The 16628-nt window shown below is 32.9% G+C and overlaps 1 pseudogene; it reads left to right on the forward strand.

The window, feature by feature from the left end:
- Positions 1-3823: 3823 nt before the first annotated feature.
- Positions 3824-4387, forward strand: LOC109460337 (charged multivesicular body protein 1B2-like; annotated as a pseudogene).
- Positions 4388-16628: the final 12241 nt, after the last annotated feature.

Consider the following 16628-nt stretch of genomic DNA (forward strand, 5'->3'; position numbering starts at 1 on the left):
GGATGACTAGGATGAGCAAAAAATAAAAAAATTAAAATGAGATGAGACTTTTTTTGACACTAGCACATAACATAGTAGGTAATCAATATATGTTCCTTGACATTATAAAATATATATTGGATTTTTATTACAAAAATAGTACATGCTCACTCTAATAAATATATAAAATATAGAAAATTGTATAAAGAAAATATTCTCCAACATATCCAATTTTTTTCTTTCTTTTTTTTCTTTTTTTGGTGGTAAAAAGAAATATCCCTTGCTTTTTTTCTTCTTCTTTTTTTGGTGGTAAAAACCCCTAGCATGAGATGGGTATGATTATTATTTTGATTGTGGTGATGATATCACTAGTATTTGTATACATCCAAATTCATCAAAACAAACACATTATATCCATGTAAATCTTTGTATATTAAGTATATCTGAATAAAGCTAAAAATAAATATTCTCTCCAATCTCATCCCTTCTCTGATAGCAACGCTGTTACTCAGCTGTTTTTCTCTGTACTCACACAAATATGTACAAATATGTATGTGTATATGTAATATTTTAAGTTGTGTTTTCACAAAAGACATATTACATGAATTATTATACTTAACCATGTGACACTGACATTTTTCTATGTCAATACATGTAGACATTGTCTTTCTTTTTAATAACTGAATCATATGGGTGCACTATATTATATCCAACTATACAGTCTGTATTTCTTCATGGTTGTTGCATTGCCCTTAAATCCTAGCAAGAATGGCCTCTGCTGAGGGTCCTGCGCTTTAGTGGACAGCACTCTAACACTCCTTCAGCTACTCCACTTCCACAGAGTGAAGCACCTAGGGGCTTAGGGGGCGGTTCTCACCAAAATCCTGCAATCTCTTTTAGATGACACTTTGTATTCAGAATCCCAACATTCCCTTCCCAACTGTTAAACCCTCTTCTGGTCGTGCCCTAGTCTCTACTGTAGATATGTTCTTCCACTGTATACACCACTAGGCAGAAAGGTGTCCATGGAATAACTGTTTACAGAAGTTGTGAGTATACTGTAAGCGAGGGCTTGGAAATTCCTACATGTGCACACAAGGTTTCTTTTGAATAAGACTAAGTTGTGTGTGATAAAAGAAGGGGAGTAGGCAACAGGCTAGGGATCTGAACAGTGGTTCTTTCTATACTTCTATGTTCTGATGCAGAATTCTGAGGACATTTTATTTAGCATTTTGTTAGTCATTTAAATACTTAGAGATGTGGCAAGCCATTTTGTACTCTTGCCTGGAGCCCCAGAAATATTGGTGGTATGCTTGCATACTTAAGATACAGGTTTGTATTGTAGACACAATCTTACTGGGTTTTAAGCTAGCTGGGGGGAAGAAATATGTCTTGCAACACATTTTTTTATAGAGACTATTTAAAATCTTGCATATAACAGATATTTAATAAATGCTTGTAGAATGAAATAGTGAATTATTGATTTCTCATAGTACCTATTATATTAGTTTGAACCCAATAGATATTTAATATATATTGTTGAGTTGGCAAACGAGTGTATGTTTTTCTATTGTAGGAGACTTTTACTTTTGTTTAAGCATACTTTAAGCAAAAAACATACATTCCAACATTTCCTTTGGATGTATCAGGAAAATTGATTTCTAGTGATGAGGATACATTACTCTCTTAGCACTCACTTAAATACCTTTAATTTTAAATGCTAAATTAATATTTTGCAAGAAGAACTTACCTCTGTGGTGGTATGGCTGTTGAGGTTAGGCTTTCTAGCCTAAGAGAGCAATAAATCAAAGTATCTTCACAGACATAAGAGTGAGTTCCCACTGTGTTGAATCGACATGCTATCTGCAGCTTGTGCTTTCACTAAAAATAGACTACTCTAACATGTTTGACAGTTACAGTCATGAATGAAAAATACCTACTGTCCAATCAAGACTATTTTGCATAACCCAACTGATTGGCAATGGAGTGAAGAAAACCCAACAAATATTTTGAGATACGATTGGATCTTTGCTTATTTATTTAGCTTAAGAATAAAAAAAGAAGAGAAAAACATTAAAATATTTTTAAATACCTCACTACAATTTCCGTAAATAATGAGAATACTGACCTTAGCAATGGAAAAGTGTATACATCTAGATAGCCATATTTCACAAGTGTACCTTTAACTGGTGCCTGTGAGGACATGTCATTGTTTTTGTAACCCACCTCTTCTAATTAAACTGGATTCACTTTGACAATGAGTGGATAACTGAGTATTCAAAAATGGAAACAAGATTTCAATATAATATAAAAATAAAACAAACAGGTAGAAGAACTTCCGTTATTACATGAAAAAAGAAAACTCCAGGTATTTTTGTTATCTCTTGCTATTCACTACCTCCCTTTACTAAGCCTGCTCACTTCTCATCATGTTTCCTCAAATTACTTTTCCAAAGACAAGATAAACTACTCTTTAAAAGCTTAGAAGTGTCTATTGTTCCAACTGTGGGAATAGGAAAGCAAATAGGCCCCCACTATGTGTGTAAAAGGACTATACTACATCTCACAGCCCTTTAACTACGCCAGGAATTTCAAGAATATTCCTATTGATTTCTTTTCTACCTTTCATGTATAACTCAATGTACTCATTGTCACTTAACAACAACAACAACAACAACAAAATCCCATATAGGAATTACAATACCTCGATGAATCAGATATTGCAAATATCTGAAAAGAACCTTCAAGCAGCTATCATAAAAATGCTTCAATAAACAATTAAAAACTCTTGGAAAAATAGAAAAATTAAAATCTTAGCATGGAAATAAAAGTTATAAAAATGAACCAAAAAGAAATTATAGAAGTGAAAATGCAATAATAAAAATTTTAAAAAGAAAAATACTCATAGTATCAACAGTAGAGTGGAGATAGCAGAATATAGAATCAGTGAACTAAAGACAGATCAATTGAATTTACCCAATCTAAAAAATTCAGAGAAAATAGACCAGAAAGAAAAAAGAAAAGAAAAGAAAAAAGAATAGTCTCAAGGATCTGTGAGTCAATAACAACAACAACAAGAAAAAGACAGCATTGATAACATTTGGAGGTCCTGAAAATTAGAAAGAGAGAGTGTATCTGAAAAAAATATTTGAGGAAATTATATAGGGAAAGGTAATACAAGCAAAAATAAAAAGCTACATATTCAAGAAACCGAATAAATTCAAGATCAAAGCCAAAAAGAAATCCATGCCAATGCACACCATATTTGAACTTTTGAAAACTAAAGACAAAAAAAAAAAAAAAAAAAAACACCTTAAAAGTAATTGAGAAAAACAAAATATTACTTTCAGAGAAACACTAATTCACATGGCCACATGGCAGTGGGTTTTTTCATTGGAAACTATGGCAATGAGAAGGAGGTAACATACTATTTTTCAAGTAGTACTAGAAGAAAAGTTCTGCCAACCATGAATTCTATATCTAGCAAAAAAACAAAAAACAACAGTAACAAAAAAGCAAAAAACAAACAAAAAATCCTTAAGAAAAGAAGGATTCGAAACAAAAATATTCTGAAGTGAAGAAAAACTAGTGATTTGTTGGCAGCAAGCCAATCCTTAAAGAATGGCTAAATGAAATTATCTTAACAAAAAGGGAATGATAACAGAAGAAGACCTGGAACATCAGAAAACAAAAAATAATATTGGTAAAAACAGGAAGTGGGGTCGCAAACCAAGGAGTCTGGTGGCCACAGGTGAGGACTTACTAAGAAGGTACTCAGAATGTTCTCCTGTCAAACCCATGCCACTGTCCTTGGATGTCACCTCCCAAGAAAAGTCGTGGAACCATGTGGAATATGGAGAAACACCTATTTAACTTGAAGTTTGTAGCAAAAATAATAATAATAATAATAGGAATGCCAAGATATGTGATAAAGAAGAAAAGGCTGAAAAGGTCAAGATTAAAAAGCCATTCAGAAAGGCAAATACAGAATTTGCAAGATATGTGCTACAAATGTAATCCACCAGAAGAGCCAAGCAGCTAATTTCTTGAGAATGAGTGCTAAGGTTGATGTTATGGCAGCCAGAGTTCAAACTGCAGTAACAATGGGTAAGGTAACCAAGTCCATAGAAGGTGTAGTTAAGTCTATGGATGTTACATTAAGGTGCGTGAACCTTGAAAAGATTTCTGCCCTGATGGACAAATTTGAACACCGATTTGAAACACTGGATGTTCAAACACAACAAATGGAAGACACAATGAGTAGCACTACAACCCTAACAACACCACAAAACAAAGTGGATATGCTGCTTCAGGAAATGGCAGATGAAGTTGATGTTGATTTCAATATGGAACTACACAGGGTCAGACAGGATCTGTTGGCACAAGTTGCTTCCATGGAATAGGATAAACTACCACAGAAACTTGCTCACCTACGTGATCAAGCGTAATTTAAAGAACTGGTTCTTTTTTTTACGTCATCTTCTTTCTGAAATATTTTGTGTATATATAGATAAGTTAGACTTCAATTACACTAAGAACACCATATATTACAGAATGCTTAAACACTATTTATATACAATGCTTTCTTTTGCCATGGTGTACTTTCCAATACTTTAAGAAATTCCAGAGAGTTTCCACCTTAACAGATTTTACAGTTTTGTATATTATGTTGAAAGTGTAGGGACATTTTTATTTGTAGATGTCTTAGCTTGTATATGAAACATCTTCCTCAAAAATCACATAAAAAATCTAGCACAAAAATACTACAGAAATAATGTACTTTATACTGAAAAAAATAATAATATTGGTTTAGGTAAAAGTAGAACTAAGTGTAATAAACTATTATTTTCATGATTTTCTTAAATATATGTAATGTTTGAAACAGAAATTTTAACACCGTCTGTTATGGTGCTCAATCTATTTGGAGGAAATATTTAAGACAAATTAATTTTTTTTTAATTTTTTTTTAATTAAATTTATTGGGGTGACAATTGTTAGTAAAATTACATAGATTTCAGGTGTACAATTCTGTATTACATCATCGATAAATCCCATTGTGTGTTCATCAGACAAATTAATTTCAAAATTGGAGAGGGTCAAAGTACATAAACAGAAGTAAGGTTTACATACATCACACAAAGTGGTAAAATGTCAGTACTGGTAGATCATGATGAGTGACGTATATATGTCATACTAATGAGGATAACCATCTAGAAAACCACATAAAACTATGTACTCTGAAACACTCTAGATAAAACATTGAAAAATGTTCATGCAACTCATAGGAAGACAAGAAAAGAAAACTAAAGAAACAATTAAAAAGTAAAGTACAGAATTGCACACCTGAAATTTATGTAACTTTACTAACAATTGTCACCCCCGATAAACTTTAATTAAAAAAAAGTAAAGTAAAAATCAAGCAATCAACTGACATCTTTGAGCCCTGGGTGGGTATTACAAATCAATAATCACATTACATGTAAATGATTTAAATGTACGAGTTAAAATAAATTAGCAGAGTGGATAAACAAAAACAAAACATAATCTTTTACAAGAAACTCACTTCAACTACAATGAAAAAAATAGATTTAAAGCAAAAGGCAAAAGGATTAAAAAATAGTTACCATGATGCAAACATTAATAAAAAGTAAGAGTATACTATCAGACAAAGTAGACATTAGAGCAAAGAGAATAATTAGAGACAAACAGGAAGGTCACTTAATAACAAAAGATCAATCCACCATGAAGATGTAGCCATTCTAATTTTGTGCCCAGTGAACAACACAAATACATGAATCAAAATGCATGAAACTGGGCCAGCCCGGTGGCTCAGGCGGTTAGTGCTCCATGCTCCTAACTCCAAAGGCTGCCGATTCGATTCCTACATGGGCCAGTGGGCTCTCAGCCACAAGGTTGCCAGTTCAATTCCTCGAGTCCCGCAAGGGATGGTGGGCAGCGCCCCCTGCAACTAAGATTGAACACGGCACCTTGAGCTGAGCTGCTGCTGAGCTCCCAGATGGCTCAGTTGGTTGGAGCGCGTCCTCTCAACCACAAGGTTGCTGGTTCGACTCCCGCAGGGGATGGTGGGCTGCACCCCCTGCAACTAGCAATGACAACTGGACCTGGAGCTGAGCTGTGCCCTCCACAACTAAGACTGAAAGGACAACTTGAAGCTGAATGGCACCCTCCACAATTAAGATTGAAAGGACAACAACTTGACTTGGAAAAAAGTCCTGGAAGTACACACTGTTCTCCAATAAAGTCCTGCTCCCCTTCCCCAATAAAATCTTAAAAAAAAAAAAAAAAAAAGTGTGAAACTAAAACTGAAAGAGATGAATGAGAAATAGACAAATACAGAATTATGATTGTGCACATCAACATTCCACTCTCTGCAATTGATAGAACAACTAGATAGAAAATGAGTAAAAATAAAATAAGTGAAAAAGACAACTAACAAACAGGATCTATCTGATATATGTAGAATGCTGCACCCAATAACACTAATATAGACCATTTTTTTTCCATTGCCCACAGAACATTCACAAAGGTAGTCCATATCGTGGACTATAGAAAAGAAATTCAGCAAATTTAAAATAATTGAAATCATACAGTGTGTTCTATAACCAAAGTGAAATCAAATTAAGACAATAACAAGAAAATCTGCAAACATTTGGGAAGTTAAAAACACACTTTTAATTAATCTGTTGACCAAAGAGGAAGTTTCAATGAAATAAAAATACATAGAACTGAATAACAATAAAAATCTATTATATCAATATATGTGAGCTGCGTCTAAAACAGTTCTAACAGGGAAATTTGTACTACTAAATTCTTACATTAAAAAAGAGGAAATGTATCCAATACATAATCTGTGATCTTACATTGAGAAATAACAACAAAAGATAGCAAAATAAACCCAAAGCAAACAAAAGTAAGGACATAATAAAGAACGGAAATCAATAAAATTAAAACAGGAAAATAATAGGAAAAGATAAAGGAAACAAATATCTGCTTCTTCAAAAAAAATCAACAGATATGATTAACTTCTAGCAAGACTAGCAAAAACACAAAAGAGAGAGAGAAAAGACATAAATTACCAATGTAAAGAATGAGACAGGGAAATACCATTGAAGATCCTGCAGCCATTAAAAAGATAATCAAGTAATACTACGAACAATTTTATACTCATAAATTCAACAACTTAGAAGAAATGAACGAATTGCTTGAGAAGTACAAAGTACCAAAACTCAAGCAAAATAAAATAGACAGAAGAGATCGGGTGTACTCAAGGTGGTTGTATGACCATAGAAAAGGATAGATCAAAAGATACATAGAGACAAATGAGAATGACAGTACAACATATTAGAACTTTGGATGCAGCAAAAGCAGTAATCAGAGGGATTATATCGTTACAGGCCTACCTCAAAAACAAGTAAAATCCTAAGTAAACAACCTAAAATTACATCTAAAAGAACTTGGTAAAGAACAAATGAAACCCAATGTCAGCAGAAGGAAGGAAATAATACAAATTAGAGTAAAATTTAATGAAACAGAGAACAAAGAGACAATAGAAAAAATTAATGCAACAAAAAGCTGGTTCTTTGAAAAGATTAGTAAAATTAGACAAACCTCTGCCTAGCCGCACTAAGGAAAAAATGGAAAAGACTCAAACAAAATCAGAAATGAAAAAGAAGTTATGACACATGCCATAGAAATACAAAGGATCACACAAGAATACTATTAAAGACTATATGCCACCAAATTCAATAACATAGAAGAAGTGGACAAATTCTTAGAAATATACATGTATAATCTTCTTAGACTGAATCACAAAAATCTGGATAACCTAAATAGACTGACAACAGTAAGGAAATTGACACAATCATCCAAAATTTCCCAAAGAGTAAAACTCCAGGACTGGATGGCTTTAATAGTGAATTCTACCAAATGTTCAAGGAAGATTTAATACTTATCATTCTCAAATTCTTTCAAAAAATTGAAGAAGAGGCAACACTTCCTAATTCAGTTTATGATGCCAACACGACCCTGATACCAAATCCTGACAAGGATAACACAAAAATAAAGAAAACCACAGACTAATACCTCTGATGAATACTAATACAAAAATCTTAAACAAAAAAAAATAGCAAGTTGAATACATTAAAAAAATAACACATCATGATTAAGGGAGGTTCATCCAAGGGTCCAAGGATGAGTCAACATATGCAATTGAATAATGTGATAAACAACATTAGCAAAATAAATAAAAATTATATTGTATGATCATATCAATAGATGCAGAACAAGGATTTGACAAGATACGACATCCATTTAATCAATAAAACACTTAATAAAATGGATATAGAAGAGAAAGTACCTCAATGTAATAAAGGCCATATATGACAAGCCCTTAGCTAATATCATAATGATGACAAACAGAGAGCTTTTCCTCTAAAATCATGAACAAGACAAGTATGCCCACTCTCATCACCATTATTCAATGTAGTACTGGAAGTCCCAGCCAAAGCAATCAGGCAAGAGAAAGAAATAAAAGGCATTCAAATTTGGAATGAAGAAGTCAAATTGTCACTTTTTGCAGAGGACAATTCCTTATATAGAAAAATCCTAAAGACTTCACAAAAAAAAATATTACATGCAATAAACAAATATAATAAAATGGCTGGATACAAAATCAACATACAAAAGCTCATCGCATACCTATATGCTAATAATAAAATTTCAGAAAAAGAAATCAGAAAAAAAACACACAATTTCTTTTGCAATTGCAACTAAAAGAATAAAATATCTATGAATAAACTTAATAATTTGAAGGAACTATACACTGAAAAGTATAAGACGCTATTACAAAAATTGAAGAAGATGCAAAGACATGAGAAGATATTCCACGTTCATGGATTGGAAGAATATACATAGTTAAGGGGGGAGGGGTAGAAGAAGAGGGTAAAGGGGGTCAACTATATGGTGATGGAAGGAGAACTGACTGGGTGGTGAACACACAATGCAATATATAGATGATGTATTAAAGAAATGTGTACTTGAAACCTATATAATTTTACTAACCAATGTCACCTCAATAAATTTAATAAATAAAAAACTAAATAAGAAATATATAGGGGTAGCCAGATGGCTCAGTTGGTTATAGTGCCAGCTCTCAACAACAAGGATGCCAATTCGATTTCCACATGGGATGATAAGCTGCATCCCCTGCAAGTAAAGATTGAAACCGGCGACTGGACTTGGAGCTGAGCTGCGCCTTCCACAACTAGATTGAAGGACAGCGACTTGGAGTGGGTGGGCCCTGGAGAGACACACTGTTCCCCAATATTCCCCAATAAAATGAAAATAAAAAAAGAACTATATAATGGACATATTACCTAAAGCAATATACAGATTTAATGCAATTCCCATCGAAATCCAAATGACAGTTTTTTTAAAAAATAGAACAAAATATAATTAGATTTATATGGAATCACAAAAGACCAAGAATAGCCAAAGCAATCCCGAAAAAAAAAGACAAGGCTGAAGATATCACACCCACTGATTTCAAATTATACTACAAAGCAACAATAATCAAAACAGCATGGTATTAGCAGAAAAACAGACACACAGACCAATGAATTGGAAATGAGACCCCAGAAATAAACTCACATATATATGGGCAAATAATTTTTGACAAAGGAGCCAAAAACATACAATGGAGAAAAGAAAGCCTCTTCAATAAATGGTACTGGGAGAATTGGAAAGCCACATGTAAAAGAATGAACTAGAATGCTATCTGTCACCATATACCAAAATTAACCAAAATGGATCAAAGACCTAAACATAAGATCTGAAACAATAAATTGCATAGAAGGAAGCAGAGGTGTTGAATTTATGGACCTTAGGTTTAGATAGAACTTTATGAATTTGACCTCAAATGCAAGGAAAGTAAAAGCAAAAACAAATGAATGGGACTATATAACATTAAAAAGCTTCTGCACAGCAAAAGAAACCTTCAACAAAACAAAGAGGCAATCAAATGAATGGGAGAAGATATCTGCAAACAGCACCTCCAATAGAGGCTAATGTCCAAAATATCAAAAGAACTCATACAATTCAACAAGAAAACAAACAATCTCATTTAAAAATGGGCAGAGGACCTGAACAAACACTTCTCTCAAGAAGATATACAAACAGCCAATAGATATATGAAAAGATGCTCAACTTCACTAGCTATCAGGGAAATGCAAATCAAAACCACAATGAGATACCACCTCACACCTGATAGGATGGCTATTGTCAACAAGAAAACTAATAAAAAGTGTTGAAGAGGTTGTGGAGAAAAAGAAACCCTTATACGCTCCTGGTAGGAATGTAAGTTGGTACAGCCATTATAGAAAACAATATGGAGTTCCTCCATACTATCATATGACCCATCAATCCCTCTTTTAGGTATCTACCCCCCAAATCCAAAAATCCTTATTCATAAAGATATGTGTACCCTTATAGACCTTGGGTTCAAAGAGTATTTTATGAATTTGACTCCAAAGGAAAAGGAAGTAAAAGCTAAAATAAACAAATGAGACTATATGAAACTTAAAATCTTCTACACAGCAAAAGAAACCATCGACAAAATAAAGATGCAACCAACTGAATGGGAGAAGATTTTTGCAAACAGTGCCTCCAATAAGGGGCTAATATCCAAAATATACAAGGAACTCATGAAACTCAAAAGCAAAAAAACAAACAACCGAATTGAAAAATGGGCTGAGGACCTGAAGAGACATTTCTCCAAAGAGGGCATGCAAATAGCAAATAGACATGAAAAAATGCTCAACATCACTAATCATCAGAGAAATGCAAATAAAAACCACAATGAGATACCACTTCACCCAGTTAGAATGACTATCATCAACAAGACAAATAGTAACACGTGTTGGAGAGGCTGTGGAGAAAAAGGAACCCTCATACACTGTTGGTGGGAATGCAGACTGGTGCAGCCGTTATGGAAGGCAGTGTGGAGGTTTCTCAAAGAATTACGAATAGAATTGCCATATGACCCAGCAATCCCTCTTCTGGGTATCTACCCAAAAAATCTGAAAACATTTATGCATAAAGACACGTGTGCTCCAATGTTCATTGCAGCTTTGTTTACGGTGGCCAAGACATGGAAACAACCAAAATGTCCTTCGATAGATGAATGGATAAAGAAGTTGTGGTATATATACACAATGGAATACTATTCGGCGGTAAGAAAAGATGATATAGGAACATTTGTGACAACATGGATGGATCTTGAGAGAGTAATGCTGAGCGAAACAAGTCAGACAGAAAAAGCAGAGAACCATGTGATTTCACTGATATGTGGTATATAAACCAAAAACAACAAAAGAACAAGACAAACAAATGAGAAACAGAAACTCATAGACACAGACAATAGTTTAGTGGTTGCCAGAGGGTAACGGGGGCGGTTTTGGGGGGTGGGAGATGAGGGTAAGGGGGATCAAATATATGGTGATGGAAGGAGAACTGACTCTGGGTGGTGAACACACAATGGGATTTATAGATGATGTAATACAGAATTGTACACCTGAAATCTATGTAATTTTACTAACAATTGTCACCCCAATAAATTTAATTAAAAAAAAAACCAAAAAAAGTAAAAAAAAGAATACAATGTAGAATTGATATGTGAAGAGAACATAATGGGAGAAATTATTCTATCTAATATTAAGTCTTACTGCATAGTTACTGTAGTTAAGACAGTGTGCCATTTGTATAGTGATAGACCCATATATCAAAGAAACAGAAAAGAGAACCTAGAAATTGACCCACATAAATATGCTCAATGGATTTTTGACAAAGGTGCAAAAGCAATTCAATGGAGAAAAATAACCTTTTCAACAAATGGTGCTTGAGCAATCAATTAAAATCCATAGGCAAAAAATTAACCTTGACCTAAATCTCACACCTAGTTTAAAAATTTTCAAAAATGAATAACACATATAAATGTAAGTTATGAAACTATAAAACTTTTAGAAACAAAACTTTAGAAACAATCTTTGGCTATAAGGCTGGGGAAATAGTTCTTAGACATGACACCCAAAACATGATCCATAGAAGGGAAAATTAACATATTGGACCATCAAAATTAACAATCTTCACTCTGTGAAACACCTGTGAAGAGGGTAAAACTACAAGCTACAAACTGGGAGAAAATATATGCATACTATATATGTGGCTGAGGACCAGTATCTAGAATATATATATATATATATATATATATATATATATATATATATATATATCACTCAAAGCTCAAGAGTAAAAAAAAAGAAACCTAATTAGAAAATGGGCAAAAAACACAAACATGTTTCACCAAAGAGAATGGACAGATGGCAAATGAGCACATAAAAGCATGTCAAACATCATTACCTGTATTAGTTAGGGTTCTACAGAGAAACAGAACCAATACAATGTGTGTGTGTATATATGTATATAATGTGTGTACATATGTATATAATATTATGTATGTATATAATATTACATAAAATGAATATATGTATATACATATATATGTATATATGATGAGTGATAGACAGAGGAGAGAGAGAGAGAGAGAATTATTTTAAATAATTGGACACAATGGGATTTATAGATGATGTAATACAGAATTGTACACCTGAAATCTATGTAATTTTACTAACAATTGTCACCCCAATAAATTTAATAAAAGGAAAAAAAATAATTGGCTTACACTATTACAAAGGCTGCCAAGTCCAAAATTGGCAGCGTGGGCCAAGAGGCGGGAGACTCAGGGAAAGGCCAATGTTTCAGATGCAGTTTGAAATCTGTCTGCTGGAAGAATTCCTTTTTGCTCTGGGGAAGTCAGTCTTTGTCTTATTAAGACCTTCAACTGATTAGATGAGGCTCACCCACATTATGGAAGGAAATCTATTTTAGTCAAAGTACACTGATTTAAATGTTAATCTCATCAATAAAGAAAAATCAACCCTCATAGAGATATCCAGAATAATGTCTGACCAAATATCTGGGCTCCATGGTCCAGCCAAGTTGACACATAAAATTAACCATATTATTACCTACAAGGGAAATGAAAATTAATACCACAATTTGATATCAATACATATCTATCAGAATGGGTAAAATAAAAAATAATGGCAGCACCAAGTGCTGGCCAGGATTCAGAGAAACTGGACCACTCACATTGTTGATATTAAAGTTAAATGATATAGCCACTCTACAACACAGTTAACCATTTTCTTATAATGCTAAACATGCGATTACTATTTGATCCAGAAATTGCACTCTTGGACATTCATCCTAGATAAAAGAAAATTTTGTTCACACAAAAATCTGTACCCAAATGTTAGAGAAGCTTTATCCTTAATGAGAAAACAAAAACAAAAACAAAAACAAACAAACAAGAAAAACTGGAAACTACATCAGAAGTCCTTGAACAGGTGAATATTTTAAACAAATATGTTGTATAGACTTATCATGGAATACTGGTCAGCAGTAAAAAAGTAATAAATGAACTATTGATACACACAGCAACTTGGTTGAATTTCCAGGGATATTCTGAGTGAAAAAATCCAATTCAACAAGATTATATACTGTATGATTCCATTTGTATAACATTTTTGAAAAGACAGTGCTTTAGAAATGAAGAATAGATTAGTGGTTGCCAGTAATTAGAGAAGGAGGTGCATGTAATTATAGAAAGGCAACATAAGGGATGCTTGTAATGATGGAACTCTTCTGGAACTTAACCTTAGTGGAAATACACTTATTTACATGTTATACAATAATATTGCGCTAAATTAAACACTTACCCCACTCCATACATACAGACACATACAGAGTACAAGCAAAAGTAGGGAAATCTGAATAGGATTGGTGGATTGTATCAGTGTCAATATCCTGGTTATGTCATTGTACTATTAATATAATTTTCTAAGTTGTCACCATTGCGTGAACCTGGGTAAAATGTACACAAGATCTGTCTGTATTATTTCTTACAAAATTTAAAAATCACAGAAGGATATTTTCAGATACTCAGGGCTGAGAACAATGACCACAAATGGATGTATTGCATGGTATGTGAATTATATTTCAATAAGCTGTTAAAAAAGGAAACAATATAAAAAAAAATAAAATTACTCCAATTCTCATTACAACTCGCCTGGATATTATAAATTAAAATGACCGTTTAAAGAAAGGGAAAATCGTGGTAGTAAGCTTTACATTCTATTATACTAAACATTCAAGTGTGTCTTAAATTATATTGAAAATTGCATTAAACAAAGCAAATGCCGACAATAGTTCTTGATTGAACATATTAAAAATAAACAATGTAAATTCAATAATAATTACATTGTACAAATTTCTAAATTATATTAGAAAAAAAGAAGAATTTTTAGGGAACAAGTGGATAAGGTGATTGTATTCAAAGATTGTATGCAAATATATTTTGTTTTCATATACATACATTAAACAGCCTTTAATTCTAGATAGTTAGAAAATACGTGTTTATATTTCCAAAAAAGGGTGTGTACTGCCAAGTCACAAATGAGATATTTAAAAACAATAAAGAAACTACAGTTCATATATCAAAAAACAGAAAAAAAGGTAATTCCAAGGAAAGGTAAAATCAAAATATATAAAACAAGATCAGAAAAGAAAAACTCAAATATAGATATATTTTTTAAAAAATGTAAATAGGTTGAACTGGCCCATTCAAAGACAGGACTCCTAATTTAACAAGGCACAAATTTTAATTAGAGATCTTTATAAGATATGCAACTAAAAATATGCCTTAGAAAACAAAGATTGATAGAATGGTCCAAGCTGTGTCAAGAAACCGCAAATAAGTAACTCCCAGCTTGCAATGCCTTTAAACATAACATAGTATTTAAGGCAAAATGCAATAAACAGGGAAAGAAGGGCATGTGTTTGTAATACATGAGTGAAAATTTTAGCCAAAACAAACAAAACAGATGGAAAAAATTTCAATAAATTACAAACAGTAGAAAATTATAAAGGATGCATGATCTTATAATGTAATAAAACTAGAAATTAGCATCAAACATGATTCAAATAATTGAACACTTCAAAACACTTTCCAAAATAGCTTCATGTATGTATGAATGTGTATATGTACATTCATGTGTGTGTGTGTGTGTGTGTGTGTGTGTGTGTGTGTGTGTGTGTGAAAAGAAAATTGGAATGGATAAACTTCAAGCTGTAACTAAAGAATACATATACATGGGTGGATTTACACAGATTTTAGCTTTATACTTCAACAATCTGGAATGTATGAATTTTAATATCAGCTTGTATTAATTGTGTTTTCTATTATTTCTGCTTTATTAAATCCTCCTATTTTTAAATATTTTTAAAAAATATATAGCTAACACACAATATCTTGTTAGCTTTAGGGGTACACCATAGTTATTCAATATTTATATACCTAAAGAAGTGATCACCATGATAAGTCCAGCAACCATGTGACACCATACTACACTATCACAATATTATTGACTATATTCCCCATGCTTTACATTACCGCCCCATGACTTATTTGTTTTATACCTGGAAATTTGGACCTCTTATTCTCCTTCAACTTTTCCCCTCTTCAAAAATTTTTCAATTAGAGTTGACATCCAATATTATTTTATATTAATTTCTGGTGGACAGCATAGTGGTTAGACATTTATATAATTTAAGACGTGTTCCCCCAGACTAGTCTAGTACCCACCTAACACTATATATAGTTATTACCATATCACTGACTATATTCCCTATGCTTTACTTTACAACCCTTGACTATTTTGTAACTATCAATTTGCACTTCTTAATTCCTTCACCTTTTTCACGCTGCCTTCAACTCCCTCCCATCTATCACCCCAACAAATCTAGTACTTATCTGACACCATGCATATTTTTATTTATTTATTTATTTTATTTTTATTACAATATTATTGGCAATATCCCTTATGCTATACCCTATATCTCCATAACTACTTTGTAACAACCAATTTGTAGTTCTTAATCCCTTCTTTTTTTACCCACACCTCCAACACCCCTGCCATTAGGCAACAACCAAAAGTTCTCTGTTTCTATAAATTTGCTTCTCATCTGTTTTTTAATTTTGTATTTAGATTCAACATATAAGCTAAATCACATTGCATATGTCTTTCTCTGTCTGATATACTCCACTCAGAACAACATCTTCCAGCTCTATCCATGCCACTGAAGATGGCAAGAACTTATTACTTTCCATGGCCAAGCAATATTCCATTGTGTATATGTACCACCTACTCTTTATCCATTCATCCATCAACTGATACCAAGGTGGTCTCCACATCTTGGTTGCTGTAAACAATGCTGCAATGAACTTATGGATGCCTACATCACCTTGAAGTAGCGTTTTGGGTTTCTTTGGATAAATACCCAGAAGTGGGATTGCTGGGTCCTTCGTTGTCTCTTTTTATACTCTTTGTTCTAAAGTCTATCTTTTCTGCTATAAGTATTCCTACGCCAGCTTTTTTGTTGTTGTTTCCATCCCTTCACTTTCTGTCTGTGTGTCTTTCAACCTGAAGTGAATCTCTTGTGGGAAGCATATG

The sequence above is a fragment of the Rhinolophus sinicus genome, chromosome 18 (assembly GCF_057876585.1).
Source record: "Rhinolophus sinicus isolate RSI-liver-muscle chromosome 18, RSI-T2T, whole genome shotgun sequence".
Taxonomy (NCBI): domain Eukaryota; kingdom Metazoa; phylum Chordata; class Mammalia; order Chiroptera; family Rhinolophidae; genus Rhinolophus; species Rhinolophus sinicus.